The sequence below is a fragment of the Myxine glutinosa genome, chromosome 9 (genome assembly GCF_964187855.1).
Source record: "Myxine glutinosa chromosome 9, kmMyxGlut1.1, whole genome shotgun sequence".
Lineage (NCBI taxonomy): Eukaryota > Metazoa > Chordata > Myxini > Myxiniformes > Myxinidae > Myxine > Myxine glutinosa.
Genome location: NC_136269.1, coordinates 88,157,338 through 88,173,426, shown reverse-complemented (window position 1 = coordinate 88,173,426; position 16,089 = coordinate 88,157,338). Strand labels below are relative to the sequence as shown.

Below are 16,089 nucleotides of genomic sequence, written 5' to 3'. Positions count from 1 at the left end.
AGGGGGGACTGGGGTGTGGTGGGGGTGGTGGGCGAGGAGTGGGGTTAATGGGGGTAGAAAAGATAATGGTTTATGATTGGGGACGATGAGACACAAAGGACATTAAGACTCGGTCTTTCAAATCAAGTCACAGATCTGACCTGACATGACAATGAATGTGAGTCACAGGAAGAAGGCCTTTTGCAAGTCCCATATGCCACTTCCCTTGTTAGAATGGCCATTGAGCAGGACTAGCTGAACCAGGAATTAGAAGTAGACATAGTTTGGAATGTGAAGGGGATATAAGCCTCCATTTCTGCAACAATAACTTCAGCTGTGTGCTCTGCAGAGACAGAGGCATCACCTGAGGAGAGGCAGTAATCTTCCCAAGGAAAGTCAAAATATAATTTCCATAAGCCAGTCCAGTCAGTGATATTAGAGTGATAATACCAGTGTTTCGAGAGAGCAGGAGGAGGAGTGGTAAATATTGAGACGTTTCTAAGAGTGTGGTCAGAGGAACCAATCGGGGGTGAAATTGGGTAGCTGTAACGCAACTGATTGGAGGTGAAAAACAGAATCAGACTTTTGGGAGAGTGGTTGTGGCAATCCTAAATTTGCTCCACCTCATTACTATCTGTGTGGGAAGAGTTCAACCACTCCTTGTGGTGTACCCTGTAGTCTCCTAAATAGCCTAAATAGAAGACTTCAGCTTGAGGTTGAGAGGATGTGACTCCCTCATGGCAGGAATTTAGAAAGTGAAAGAAAGTTTGTAGAGTTAGGAGAGGAGTAGGTGAAACAGTGAAATATAGTGATAGTTGGGAGACAAATGTTAACCCAGATGATGTCAAAGCTTGGAAATTCAGGATCGACAAGGCGTACAAAACAGGCATGTTGATGTTGGAATAAGCACAGACTCCTCTTTTGATGTGGAATCGTGAGTGAAGGTTATAGTTGGAAATGTGGAAATAATTAATGAGAAAATCATTTGCTCAACGGTTGGGAAGATACTGAGAAGAAGAAAGAAGAACCACCTTTAGAGGCCATTTTTCCCCACTGTGCATGGGTTGGCCTTTTTCGGGCACCTTGGTCCCCTTTTTTGAAGCAATGTTTTGTGGCCGGGTGCCCTTCCTGCCGCCAACCCTGTTAGTCACCTCTTGCGACACACAGGGAATTACCAGTGAACTGGTCCTCAATTTACCGACCTCGGAAGATGACAGGCTGAGTCAACCCCCCTGGTGTTAATTCAGCGATAGACCGGGATTCGAACCCAGGATCCTCGGATCCCAAGCCGGCACCCTAACCACTAAGCCAACATCAGGCCAGGAAGTAGTATATTGGAAACTGGAGGAAACTCTGACAGGAAGAGGTCTGGCAGACCCAAAGCCACAACAGAATCAGAAGACAAGTTTCTGATACTGAGAAAAGGAAGATATTCGGAGAGGTACTACCGAAATGGTGTTCAACAGAGGGAAGGTGAGAAGAAAGACCAGGAATGTTGGTGAAATGAATAGAAGAAGTGTCAGGTTTATTAGAAAGGCAAAGGTCTTGGGAGGGACCAACACTATGCTACTACTGTCAGAGGCCCACCATCTCATTGGAGCAGAACCAGGCATGACTGGAGATTATTCACACCTCATAATGCCATCAACTTGAGACCATAAACTTGTTGGATTTTTCCATGTTTGTAATTAGTGGATTTGAAAAAATGAAACGAAAGAGAAGAATGTAAAGATATGGAGTGAAAATGAGTATGATAGGTGTATGGTGCATGTGAGAAAGGGAAATGAAAGCGAGCCCGGTAGCTTGGTTTGCATGAAACAGAAAGTAAGACCAGCAATCCTGACACAGAGAGTGTAAGATGGTTCTCGGTACGACTTTAACGCTCCGAAGTCAGGACGGAATGTTCCATGAAGATACTCTTGAATTATATGCAGTCCTGAAATCATGTTGCACAGATGCCAAGGACACATGACCTACAGAGGATCTAAGCTATCTACTCCAGGAGAACGTACCTTGAGTGAGTCAAACTAAATAGCAGACGGCCTAAGAATAGGGAACGCGCTGGGGGGAACTGTTGCATTTGTTCAAACTTCTGGCTTCTGCTTCGCATCATTAAAATTTGCAACATATTCAAAATGTATGTCATATCGTGAAGACTGCAGAGCTTGCTGTGCTCATGCTACCCACACTTCCAGGCACATCAACACATTCATGCCTCGGGAGGGGACTCTGGCTCAGTGGGCTTCACCACTTATGATGATGTAGTCTGTTTGAAGTTTGACTCGGCGAGTTTGTTAAAACGTAGGTTGCTTGAACCTACGGGCGAGAACCATTTAGTCAGGTTCACTATGTTAACAAATATAATTTCGTTCAAAGTTTTTGGAGATTAGCAAAACTATACATTTTTGGAATATTCAGAGCATGAGGAATCCAAAAATTAATGTTTACATTTGCGTAGACACCTTTGCGAAAATGACACTCAGGACAGTGATGAAGATAGTCAGGTTCACTATTAACAAATATAATTTCGTTGAAAATTTTGGGAGATTAGCAAACCTGTACATTTTTGGAATCATCAGAGCATGGAGAATCCGAAAATCAATGTTGGCATTTGCACAGACACCTGCATGGCCGCCATTTTGGATTTTCAAAATGGCCGCCATAAAATACATATTTTGCATTATCTCAGCTTCTAGTCAACCTAGAAACTTAATTAAATATGCAAATCCTATGTTTTCTGGATCAAGGAATCCAATAAAGGCCTCAAAATAGTGCTCAGGATTATAGAAAAGCAACAAACAAAGGTAATTGAAAACCATTGTCTTTAGTACTCCCGCTAGGGAGTAATACATTCGCTCGTGTGTGTGTGTGTGTGTGTGTGTGTGTGTTCGTGTGTTTGTGAACAAGATATCTGGAAAAGTTCTGAACGGATTTTGATGAAAGTTGGTGGGATGATTGCCCTTGGGATAAGGAAGAATTGATTAGTTTTTGGTGAAGCTCAGGATATTATTCCCGATCCAGGAATTTTTTGAAGGATTTATTTTACCATTGGAAGATAGGGCTCATTTTTTTAAACATTATCTTCTATATATTCTATATTTAACATTGTGATATGAAAATAGTTTTCATATTTGTTGTAAATGTAGTTTAAACTCGTGGTTATGCATTAGAGTGGTGTATTTTTTTTAGCAGCGTTGTCTTCAATGTTCTTTTTTTTTTTCTAATAAAGACATTCTGTCATTTTAAAACCACCAAAGTGTGTATTAGGTTTCCCCGTTTCATAAAATGTATCGTTTGATACGTATAATGCTTTAAAACTTTTTTTTTTTTTTTTTTTTTTTACCTCAGAAGAGATATCAACATTTAGCTCAGCGAATGTCAATCGCGGTGTCAGTATTTGATGAACTTATAAAGACTTAGTTCCAGATTTGTCAATGGCTGAGGTATATTAACAAACGAATAAAACAGATTTGGCAAAATTCCAACTTTTTTTTTGAAAGATCGCATATTCACCCAGGGTTGTAAGACGCTGAAGAAGAAGAAACCTCGCATGGGCTTCCCAGACCAAATAAATAATTCTGGTTCTGGCTCTGCGATTTTCAGGTTTATTAACGCACAGGTTGTAAACCTGGTGCGTTATAGCGTTTGCCTGGGAATTTCGGGCGCTCAAAAGTGAAGCTAGTTTCTGTAACCCATTTCTGTCGCTCATTTCTGTCGCTCATTTCTGTCGCTCAGATGTGTAAACATGACGTCATCAAATCTATATTTATAGGATAGGTTATAGGAGATATATATGTTATAGGATAGGAATATAGGACCCAAATGACCCAGAGGACCCAAATGACCCAGAGGACCCAAATGACCCAGAGGACCCAAATGACCCAGAGGACCCAAATGACCCAGAGGACCCAAATGACCCAAATGACCCAGAGGACCCAAATGACCCAGAGGACCCAAATGACCCAGAGGACCCAAATGACCCAGAGGACCCAAATGACCCAGAGGACCCAAATGACCCAGAGGACCCAAATGACCCAGAGGACCCAAATGACCCAGAGGACCCAAATGACCCAGAGGACCCAAATGACCCAGAGGACCAAAATGACCCAGAGGACCCAAATGACCCAGAGGACCCAAATGACCCAGAGGACCCAAATGACCCAGAGGACCCAAATGACCCAGAGGACCCAGAGGACCCAGAGGACCCAAATGACCCAGAGGACCCAGAGGACCCAGAGGACCCAAAGGACCCAAATGACCCAGAGGACCCAAATGACCCAGAGGACCCAAATGACCCAGAGGACCCAAATGACCCAGAGGACCCAAATGACCCAGAGGACCCAAATGACCCAGAGGACCCAAATGACCCAGAGGACCCAAATGACCCAAATGACCCAGAGGACCCAAATGACCCAGAGGACCCAGAGGACCCAAATGACCCAGAGGACCCAAATGACCCAGAGGACCCAAATGACCCAGAGGACCCAAATGACCCAGAGGACCCAAATGACCCAGAGGACCCAAATGACCCAGAGGACCCAAATGACCCAGAGGACCCAAATGACCCAGAGGACCCAAATGACCCAGAGGACCCAAATGACCCAGAGGACCCAAATGACCCAGAGGACCCAAATGACCCAGAGGACCCAAATGACCCAGAGGACCCAAATGACCCAGAGGACCCAAATGACCCAGAGGACCCAGAGGACCCAGAGGACCCAAATGACCCAGAGGACCCAAATGACCCAAATGACCCAGAGGACCCAAATGACCCAGAGGACCCAAATGACCCAAATGACCCAGAGGACCCAAATGACCCAGAGGACCCAAATGACCCAGAGGACCCAAATGACCCAGAGGACCCAAATGACCCAAATGACCCAGAGGACCCAAATGACCCAGAGGACCCAGAGGACCCAAATGACCCAGAGGACCCAAATGACCCAGAGGACCCAAATGACCCAGAGGACCCAAATGACCCAGAGGACCCAAATGACCCAGAGGACCCAAATTCTATGTATGTTTCTATGATGATGTATGTTTTGGTGAAAGTACATAATGTGACTACTAGTAGCAATTTTACAAAAACCATGGCATAATTTCAAATCTTGACCCGAGATGATAATTATGCTACATCATAATTTCCATGTGCCAACCTGGGCGGAATCCAAGTGGATTCACTTGACTTGTTACTCCCGCCAGGGAGTAACGCCTTCGATCGTGTCCGTCCGTGTGTGTGTGTGTGTGTTCGTGTGTTTATGAACAATATATCTGGAAAAGTTCTGAACGGATTTGGATGAAAGTTGGTGGGATGATTGCCCTTGGGATAAGGAAGAATTGATTAGTTTTTGGTGAAGCTCAGGATATTATTCCGGATCCAGGAATATTTTTTGGGAAAGTTTTTTTTTTTCTGTTTTACTGCATTAAAGCTTTTATTCTTATTCTTAAATGATGTTTTTCTCCTCTAATTCCGAGATATATCAAAATAAATTATCTGACAGTTAGGGCCTACTTTATTTTTCATTTATTGTTTTGGGGAGAGGGGATGTTAAACAAAACGTATTATTCCAACTAAACGCACGGCGGGAGTATGCGCTCTACTGAGTGGCGTTCTAGTATTTGTGATATAACTGTATTACATAACACATGATATTGCAAGTCCTTTGAAGTTATAGGTATGGGTTTATAAAGCAAGGAAGCAGCCTTGGTAGTATCAGATTGAACTATAAGTCCTATACACAGATCTACTAGGTGTACACCGTTCAGGAATATGCTTTTACAGATCTTCCCGAGTGTCATTTTCCCAAAGGTGTCTACGCAAATGTAAACATTAAGTTTTGGATTCCCCATGCTCTGAATATTCCAAAAATGTATAGTTTTGCTAATCTCCAAAAATTTTGAACGAAAAAACATAGTGAACCTGACTAATTGTTAGCTCCTTAAAATGTTTACATCTTGAGAACAGGAAATAATTGGGTCTGAAAAGATTTTGTCCTTCCAAGGTGTATATTTGTAAAATGGGAATTATTTTTGTAATTACCTCTTTGTTACCCTCTCTGCGGCGCGTCCCCACTATGTTTCTACAAACATACACCACACATCTGTGGCTCGTATGTTTTGGCTCTTTCCTGGGTGATGTTAACTCGTTGTCAACATCTGCCATGTTGTTATGATAGTGAGAAAAGCAGAAGCTCCAGGCCACACAGTGCATCCTGGACGATACGCGAGTGTCGTTTTTGGCCCATTTTCTGTCTTGCGGTGGTGCCACTCGCTCGTTCCTTCGTCACTACGTTACACCGTAACATTAATCGGTCCTTCGGAGCGGTACAATGTGCCCAGATGGCCTGTTTATCAGGATACAAGTTCCTCTGGTTTACCTCGTTCTTCCTTCTTTAGTGTTGCATCAGAAATTGTGCCAACAACACCTTCCTTTACCCTTTCCTCTCCCCCAAATCGAAAAAGAAAAAAATAGCTCATGATGGAATGTCCACACTGGCAAGCAACGACCAAGAACCACACGCAGCGTTTTTGGAGTATGTTGGTAATGCCTTTCTGATTTGACCCCAGATTTTTTTTATTTTTTTTTTGTAAACTGAATCGAGGCTCGTGAAAGAGCTGACATTTACTTCACAAACAAATCAACCAGACAAACAAAATATATAAAAAGAGGGAGCGGAAGACAAGAGAAGGGGAAGCACACAAACACTTGAGAGCACACAACATTTAAGAGCAGGGAGATGTGTGGGAGGGAGAAGGCTTGGGGGGAGGAGGCGTGGGAAGGGGGGGGTGGGAGAAGTATAAAACACAAGGACACCAAAGACTTCCAGGACAGAAGTTGGTATTTCAAAAAAGTGGAATTGGGGTGAAATTAGCGGGGGTAGAAAAGATTAAGGTTTTGGATGGGGGAAGATAAGAGATGGTGGTGAACAGCTGTTTTAAAGACTTGGAGGGTGGAGTGGGATTGAAGAGAGTGAGGGAGTTTGTTCCAGAGGCGGGAGAAAAGAGGAATGAAGGAGTGAAGGTGAGCAGAGAGTCTTGATTTTGGCAGTTTAACCATAAGAGGGTTGCAGGCAGATCTTGTGCGACCTGTAGGAATATTTGCGGGACAGAGCCCAGAGAGAGCTGGGGGGGGGGGGGCAAGGCCAGAGAGGAGTCGGTAGAAGACGGAAAGACCACCAACCTGCCTGCGGTGAGTGAGTGAGAGGCCCTTGGAGTTAGCGTCATCGCGGGAGATTCCAATGATTCTGAATGCTTTGGTTTCAACAGCGTGAAGACGAGCCAGGTGTATCATCAGAATGGGGCTGGAAGGATGGCCTAAAAGTATGCACACTTGCCTCTAATCTGTTGACCCTGGGTTGGAATCCAAACCTAGCTATAAACCGTCATCCTGGTGTTTCGCAGGTACGTCTCGTCTGCTGACCTTAGTTGGTGGTCGTTAAAGATCCCACGGAGAGTAGGTGAGCCATCATGAACAAATCCCAAATTCCTGCCCAAACTACTGCTGGCAGAGGGATGACAAACAGCCCAGCATGACCCTTGCCAAGAAACTCCTTCGGCAGCACCAGCGCTCTGTAACAGAGTATGGTACATCGGAATGAGGATGTTTTTAGTCGACTAGATTTTTGTCTTTGCAGAGTGTAGAATGTAATGATGTGAGTAATCACACTTGTCCATGCTGTTGAATGCCAGTTTATGTATTAGTTCTAAGTGCCTTTGCTTTTGAAAAAAGTAAATAATTAAAGCTCACAGTTGCCTTGCAGGTTATTGCATGTACGTGGGACGTTCACACTGCACTTTGAAGCAATTCGTTGTAAACCATTTGTTTTCTTGAAGACTTCGCCGAACCTCATTTGCAAGCAGAATGTTGCATTGAATGAACAACAACAATGGGAGAGCAAATTGAATAGCGAAACCACAATTTAAGTGTTGAACGTGCGACAGCATTCACAAATGTGTTCCTGATTCAGGCCACTAAGCGATGTGTTGGACCGCACCCAAATCTTAACGAACGCTCTCCTCCATTCCATCAAATAACGCATCTCGTCTCTGCCGTGGGGTCGGCATCCTGACTCGGTTGTCTTGAGCCCTTCCCGACGGGGATTTCAAGTCTGCTGCCCACCACCACCTGATTGGCTCTCCCATTTTCACCCATAAGCTTTACTACACCTGCTGAGACCCCGTTCCCACCCACTTCCTGTAATCCTTCTCCTTGTGCTCCACTTCTTGTCATCCGGCTTGTTATTCCTTTGTCCCGTTTTGTCTGTTTATCCATTGTCCCCTCTGTTCTGATCTGTCGGAAACCTAAGTAAAAAGACTATGATGGATGGAAAGAACTGGATATGTCGGTGGCTTCTGATGAAACAGTGGGACTCTATTTATAAATCTACACCGCCAGCAGACAGTCCGGGTGTGTTTTTGTTGTGTGCGTTTTCATCAATCAAAATGTAGTGATAATGAGTGTGCTGACGACTCGATAGCGAGTCGTGTGCCACGTGGCACTCCCTAACGGAGTGGCAAGTGTGGCATCTGACACCCTCGGCAGTATTAAAATGTATTACTTGTAACTGTTCCTTATGTTCTTGCATGAATGAAGACGAAGCCTGATGGGTTTTGTGTTTGTCCAAGGGAGCGTCGGCTATCGGGCTCACTCCTCCAAAATCCTTGGTCCACCTTCCCTGGTCCTTGGTCTTCAGGGCCTACAATTCTGGTCTTCATCGTCCAATGCAAGGGGGTTTCTGAACACGTGCCAACAATTGGCCAAAATTCCAAATGCATCTAATGCACTCGTCCGCTCAGGTGTCCTGACGTCTCGATCACGCCTTTTATGGTATGCTTCCAAATCCAATGTTTCACATGCGATTATGGAACTTTTTCATCCATTTCAAGGAAGCTGGGAGGTTGAGCATGAAGTTCTCAATAACACTTTTCACCCGGCATTTAACCCACGGAATACCCTCACTGACTCCACTGTTTGTTTCAAAGTATGCGTACAATAGTTTTAGGTCTTAACGAAGAAGTACCTCGCAACACAATTGAGTTTGTTTCTACAAATCAAAGTTTAGTTATCATCAGCGTGCTTTCTTCGCATCATGTGTCGAAGCCAAGTTGTGGTGGTTTGGACATGTGACGAGGGAAAAGGATGAAGAACCAATCAAGAAAGCATGGAACTAGCCAATTAGAGGGAAAGATTAGGACGATTAAGAAGGTGTCCTGACGGACTTTGCATTTTGAGATGCCTCCTGGCTTCTTTTTCTTTCATTCATAGCTTTGTGATGATAGGTTTTGTGATTTGGACCTTTGTGATTGGACCTTCTTCTTCTTCTTCTTCTTCTTCCCCCTCCCCCACTTCCCACGCCTCCTCCCTCCAAGCCCTCTCCCTCCCACAGATATCCTGATGTCCCTGTTCTCTACTGTTGTACTTGTGTGCTTCCCTCTCTCTTTCCCCATCTTGTCTCCCGCTCCCTTTATTGTATGTTTTATGTGTCCATGTTTTTTTTTGTGATTACTGTTAGCTCTTACACGAGCCTCGATCTTGTATACAAAAAAAAAAGGTAAAAGTTAGTGTGTAAATATAACTTGTAAGGTGTATAAGATTAACTTTAAAACGATCACTGCAAAACACAAAGCACGATATGTGGGCAGACAGGACGGCCAGTTTAATGTCCATCCTAGGGACAGCAGACACATTGATGAATCACCCCACCTGTGAAGCACCAGGGTGTCAGTTTATAACTAGGCCAAGATTCAAACCCAGGCTAGACAGCCTCGAGGTGAGCGTCCGTACCTCCAGGCCATGTCCTGCCAACCTGTTATGAAGAAAGCATAAAGACACATAAATTATTGGTGTGAATGGAAGTTTATTGACCATTACAATGTGATTTGTAATAGAGGATGATGTGTTTAATAAGTATTTTACCACAATCGGTTTTCATCAAAATATCCCACCTCCATTTTTAGTCCTTTACTCGGAGGGGACAATAGAGGTTTCTTCTCTTTCTGTCTGTCGGTCCCACCTATGGTTTTTTCAGACATTTTCCCATACCCGTTAACATATTCAACTGAAATGTGGTAGGGGACATGTATTGCAAAGCAATTCTCCCTCTTATTATATAGCAATCAGAAATGCACATACTCTGGACATTGTGCCCCATACGTTTATCAATGTATCGCTCCTATTTTATTATATCCAGTATTTAGCATTTCCCTTTCATCTACCCAGCTCATCCCGTAGCGATGCCTTTGGGGTTGAGGTTCGGGGATAGAGGAGGTCAGAGCATCACCTTCATTACCTGTTGTCCTTCCTGTTCTCGTTGTTTCAGGTACAGTCTAGCAGTGTGTTTAAGGTCATTATCATGTTTTTAAAAACATAGGGGCAATACCCCTGGCGCTCACCTGGTAGAATAAACAGTATACTGCATGACTAAAGGTATTTAAAACCAATTTAACAAAGATACTAACATAATCATAAGACTTTAAACAAACAAACAAAAAATACCCCCCCCCCCCCCCAACCCCGTATACCTCTTCAGACCTCAATTTTTCTAATGCCTTGAGCAAACATTGGTACATCACGCGTGATGAAGGTTGTGGCGAATTTCATCGAAATTGCGTGTGTAGTTTCTGAGAAGAAAGCAAATACCTATTTTGGGGGGCAAATCCCCCGTAAATCTCCAAGCCAAAGGGGCACATTTTTTTTAATGCCGTGCACAAACTTTGGTACAGCACGGGTGGTGAAGGTTGTGGTCAAGGTTCATCAAGGACGGACGACGCGCCATCACATAAGCTCCCCAGAACTTCGTTCCAGGTGAGCTAACAAACCCCTCACCCACAAGTCGCTTTCCTTAGGGTATCCCACCATTGTTGAATAATGAAACAAGAAGATGTCATGCAGAGCACGATACTTGCAAAATCCACCCCCTCCCCCCAAAAGGATGCCATTGATCCATCAAATTGTCCATTTCATCCAGATTAAAATTGATGATCTCCATCAAAGCTTGGGTTAATAGGATGAAAAGTGACGATTTTAAAAGTGAAAATTGATGATTTTAGAAGTTTCACCTTGAATTGACTTTTGACCTTTTGACCTCAAAAATAGTTGGTTTCCCAATTCAGTGAGGCGCGATGCAAATGCTGTAAAATTTTCAAGTCAATCGGATGAAAATTGATGATTTTTCAGATGAAAATTGATGATTTTGGAAGTATGACTTTGAGTTGACCTTTGACCTTTTGACCTCAAAAATAGTTGGTTTCCCAATACATTCAGTGAGGTGCTATGCAAATTCTCTTACATTTTCAAGTTAATCGGATGAAAATTGATGATTTTTCAGATGAAAATTGATGATTTTTCAGATACAAATTTATACTCTGCCTGTCTGGCAGTGAAACAAAATTGAAAATCATTCCAAAGAGGAAAGTTATTGTTTTTAGGACGTCATACAGGAGACAAACGACAGGCACGAAGACCTAATGTAACATGTTAGATGTAAAAGGTGCAGGATCAACAGCGGTAAACGTCCCAAATAGATTTTTCTACAATCTTTAAAAACTTGATTTTGTTTACATTGAATTATATACTTGAACACTGTAGAACGCAAATCGCCTTTTTGACACATTCAACACCCTTCCGTTTCGCAGTACTTGGACAAAATATTACAGCATCATTACGACCAATCAAATTTGCCGCTCGCAGACCCCGCCTATGTCCTTGTTTCTCAAGTCAGTGTGGGGTAAGGTGTTCTACGAACTCTCTAGTTATTGTTTCCTCGACGAGTTGAAAGGTTCAAACGTAGCTTGATCTGTCCATGACACTTTTGTCTGTTTGTCCTCTGTCCAATCTTTTGGTTTGCTGTCTATTTCGGCATGTTTGGCCATTTCCTCATCTCCGCGATGCTCTTCGAGGTGAATCTCTCCCTTCCGCACCATTTTCTCAAAGAAGTCTCTCCACTGTTTCTGTCGATGTGACTTTTGATGTATAATCATAATCAGCGGCACGTTGAGTGCTGCTGAGGAAGTAAACAGTCAGCCTTCGGCTTCTGTCTTCCTCATTCTGCCCCGACCACTTTTGTTTGCGAAAGTCGCCGGCTTCTTGACATCCGCGTAATGTGATCTGCGATCCATGGCATCATCAAGGTGAAGCATGGCACTCCCTTGGTATTCCCCCCAGTAATAATAAAACCTTCCTTGAGCAGTGTGACTGGCATTGTTTTCATCGTCTTTTATTTCCCTAGTTGGAGCCATGGTACAGTCTGTAATGAGAAAAAGAAGTAAGACGTTAGATAACGTTGCAGACTATATAAAATGGCCTCAGAAGATGTTTCAAACTCGTTGGCATAAAATGCGCAGGAAAACATCGCCGACCTTATGGGACTGAACCCATATAATATGTGCGGTTGTGGGTGCAAACAACGGGGCATATTTTGATGAGAAAAGTTTGCATTAAACATATCCTGTGACAGTTGCAAATCCCTCTGTAATACAAGTACCAAGGGCAGTGAAGGAACTTGGACACAGGAGGACGCCACGAGGCCCATCATGCGTGCTCTCAACATCACGTTAATTCAATGCATCAGGTTATGGACTTGATTTCACTGGGGGAGGGAGGGGTGAGGAGACGAGGATTGATGAAGAGAACAGTTGGGTAAGGAATGAACAAACGCAGGTGGAACATTCATTTTTTGATGAGACCCTCTCACAGATATCACAAATAGTACATGTGTGTACAACCAGCATTCCTGCCAATATTCCAATACCCCTCTATCCCCAATGCTTCTAGATTCCCATCTAATTCCATTTTAAACGTATCTACTGTTTCTGCTGCCAATACCTTTCCTGAGAGACCCATTCCATGCATTAACTACCCTGTCGGTGAAAGACCCCTTTCCTACGACCCTCTTAACACCGGCTATGGCCCCTGGTCCTATCATTGTCTATTCTGCTGAAAATATGTTGTGCACTTATTCTGTCGATACCCTTCATTATCTTTGTTATGTAAAAATTCCTGCCTCCTTCAGCCGCTCCTCATAGCATTTCCAGCTGGCTTAAGATATTAGAGTCTTAAGTTTGAGCCCTTGTCACTCCGTTAAGTAGCACCAGGTGAGTTGATGCAGCCTGTCATCCTTCCAGATTACTGGAAACAGGTGACACTGCATCAGCAGCACAGCTGTACTCCCAGCAATGATGCAACCAGCAGCCACCAGATGCATATTAAATAACTTTAAAAAAAAAAATCTCCTGTCACCTTTTCTTTTCCCTATTATTTTCACTATTCTCCGAGTCCCAGTACTTCTGACCTTTAACCCTTGAATCCTCACCCTTCCTCTCAAAATTAGTCATTCCCACTCCTACATGCTCTCTGACACCAAGACTAGTTCTTCATTCCTCTGATCCTTAAACACGCCACAAGAGTCATCTTGAAGCCTTCAGGTGCAGGTGTGTGATGTTCAATCCACAGATCTCCAAGGACATTTCGGATTTGTACTTTGATTGCTGTAATTTGGCTTTTTTGTTGCCCGTTCTTCACGTTTCAGGTTTTATTGTCGAACCAATATCATTAGAGGTATTTGCCACCAATGATTCTGATACTGTCACAATTGCCCTGCCATATGGCAACTGTTTTCACCAAATGTCTAACCCCAAAGCCAAGGCCGTAGTTTGCTGTGCGAATGCCATTGCGTGATCATCAGAGATTGGCAATTTTGAGTTTTCTACACAAGAATCACCAAGATAATCACTTAGTGCAACTATCTATTCAGCCTTGTTTCCTTTATGCATGGTATACCATTGCTACAAATCTGGATATGGTTGAGAGATATTAAATGTGTAGGCCATTCATTTTTTCCGCATTCACTAGGTCACATGGAGGAGCCATTTTTTGCAGTTGAAATATTCGGCCCATGTCCACCAAACTTATATGGGTTGATCACCCCATATCGGACCAAATCCTTCAGTCTTTTGATCAGTTCACTATCTTTCTGTGCTGCACTTAGGTTGTGCATGTTGACATTGCTTTGCTTCTTTTTTCTACTAGCAAAGAACACAACATCCTCTTTTGATGGGATTTGTAAAAAAAACAAAAAAACTTTAGAGGCCATTTTTCCCCGCAGAGCAGGGGTTGGCCTTTTTCGGGCACCGTGATCCCCTTTTTGAAGCAATGTTTTATGGCCGGATGCCCTTCCTTCCGCCAACCCTGTTCGTCGCCTCTTGCGACACACAGGGAATTACCGGTGAGCTGGTACTCAATTTGCCGACCTCGGAAGGTATGACAGGCTGAATCAACCCCCCTGGTGTATAATTACGACGATCGACCGGGATTCGAACCCAGGATCCTAGGATCCCAAGCCAGAACCCTAACCGCTAAGCCAACACCAGGCTTTGGGGGTGTTGATGGGATAATACCCCCAATTCTACAGGATGGCCACAATGTCATGTCACCCTTTGTAAAAATTGTGACTGCCTTTTCCCATATTGGCGACAACACTGCAGGGTTCAACAAGTTCTACTACTGCCATTTGTAGTACTCTTTTACTTTATTACACAATTTACAACATGTGACACAACAGGCCTTAAGTGTTCAGCGGATCTGTTTGTGCTCCATCATCGTCATTACAGAGAATAATTTTGGGCCATTTGCTGTGGGACATTTTCCGGAGCGTTTGTGGGATGATGCGATTAAGCGCAAGTCTCACTGCTTGTTTAAGGCCATCGGTGATTTTGTAGCACTTCTGCGTAACAATCTCTTTGATGAAGCTCCAAAGGGAATTGTCACATATCAACAGGTCTGGGCTTCGAGGTGGCCGGTCAGGTGGAGTGCACCTCTTCCGTTGTTTTCCCTATTTGCGGATGTTTGTCATCCCAGACACTGACAACGATCCGTGGTTCAATGGTGTAATTGCTTTTACCACCCATGGTTATGTTCACTCAATCTGAAAAAAGGGAAAAAGGAAAGGAATGAACACTCTGCACACAAAGGCAATGTCACATTTTTTTACAACAGGTGATAAGAAATTGCGGCCACCCTGTACTATGTCTATGTCCTATGACATGCCCCGATATAATATCTTTTAAACGTTTTACTTCTCCACTCGGGATGGGGTGATGTACTCAAACCTATTGCTGGAGGCCATGGGTCGTGCCACGTGTTTGGCAGGATCGGAATTGTTGATGGACTCGTGATGCATACACATTATGTGGACGCATACGCAATCTGCACACGGTCACATATGAATGCAATAATATTGTTCCGGTTGTGGAAATGGATAATAATATTGTAATTAAATCGAGCAAAGTCCTCACAATATTATTACTTCAACCTGCATCCACGGTTGCTAAGCAACCCGTCAGGCTGCGGAGTTATCCGGGGTTTGGCGGCTACAGGGTCGGAGGTCGTGCAGGGGGTCCAAGAAATCCCCTAGTGCATCCTGGCACGCTCACCCCAGAACCCATAACAATATGACCCTCGGGGCTCCGGCTAGGGAGCACTGTCCAGGATTGTCCGTCATGCCTCGGTCATGTCCTAGGTCCAGGTGTTCATGCTCAATGATTCACTTCCACCAGGCCGTGTTATACAATGCATATTTACATGGAGACAATTGGAGTCCTCCCCACACCCTGAACCCCTTGGGCTATTAAATATTTTTTGTACCACATGAAACCTTCCCTGGCACACCTCGAGTACAACCACCAGCTTTAAACTCATTCCATCCAGCAGTTCAGGAGTGCATGGGAGTCAAACAAGCACACAAACACAGATGCTTCTCAAATGATATATAGTACCAGGAAAATGCCAGGCCCCTCTTCCCACCATTCCCTTCCCTCTTACCACTTCTACCCCTGCCTCCTCCCCCTCTCTACTCTTCCCTCTCAACCCACACCCACTCCCCCCCCCCTTCCTCCCTCCTCCCTCTCCCCCTTCCTCCCTTTCTCTCTCACCACCACCCTCTCCCTCCCTCCACTCTACCCCACCCACACCCAATCTTAAACTATGTCAGCGACAGAGGAATTTCCACATAATGTAAAATGTGACTTTAAGACCTCAGGAAAACCCCTTCACTCTCCACTCTTAAACCTCCATCCTTCTCCTCTCCCCCCTCTACCCCTGTACGCCCGCTCTCT

At 44.1% G+C, this 16,089-nt stretch overlaps 2 long non-coding RNA genes across 2 annotated transcripts in view; one reads left to right on the top strand and one right to left on the bottom strand.

Annotated features, from left to right (window-relative positions):
- Positions 1 to 16,089, top strand: part of LOC137435240 (uncharacterized) — a 59,101-nt gene that overhangs the window by 33,654 nt on the left and 9,358 nt on the right. Inside the window, exon 3 of the long non-coding RNA XR_010986022.2 lies at positions 10,199 to 10,298. This is a non-coding gene — a long non-coding RNA (uncharacterized LOC137435240). The remainder of the gene's footprint in view (positions 1 to 10,198; positions 10,299 to 16,089) is intronic.
- LOC137435243 (uncharacterized) lies at positions 12,054 to 14,798 on the bottom strand. Its single transcript, XR_010986025.2, has 3 exons — positions 14,664 to 14,798; positions 12,462 to 12,566; positions 12,054 to 12,224 (listed from the first exon to the last, which is right to left on the bottom strand). It is a non-coding gene; the product is annotated as an uncharacterized LOC137435243 (long non-coding RNA).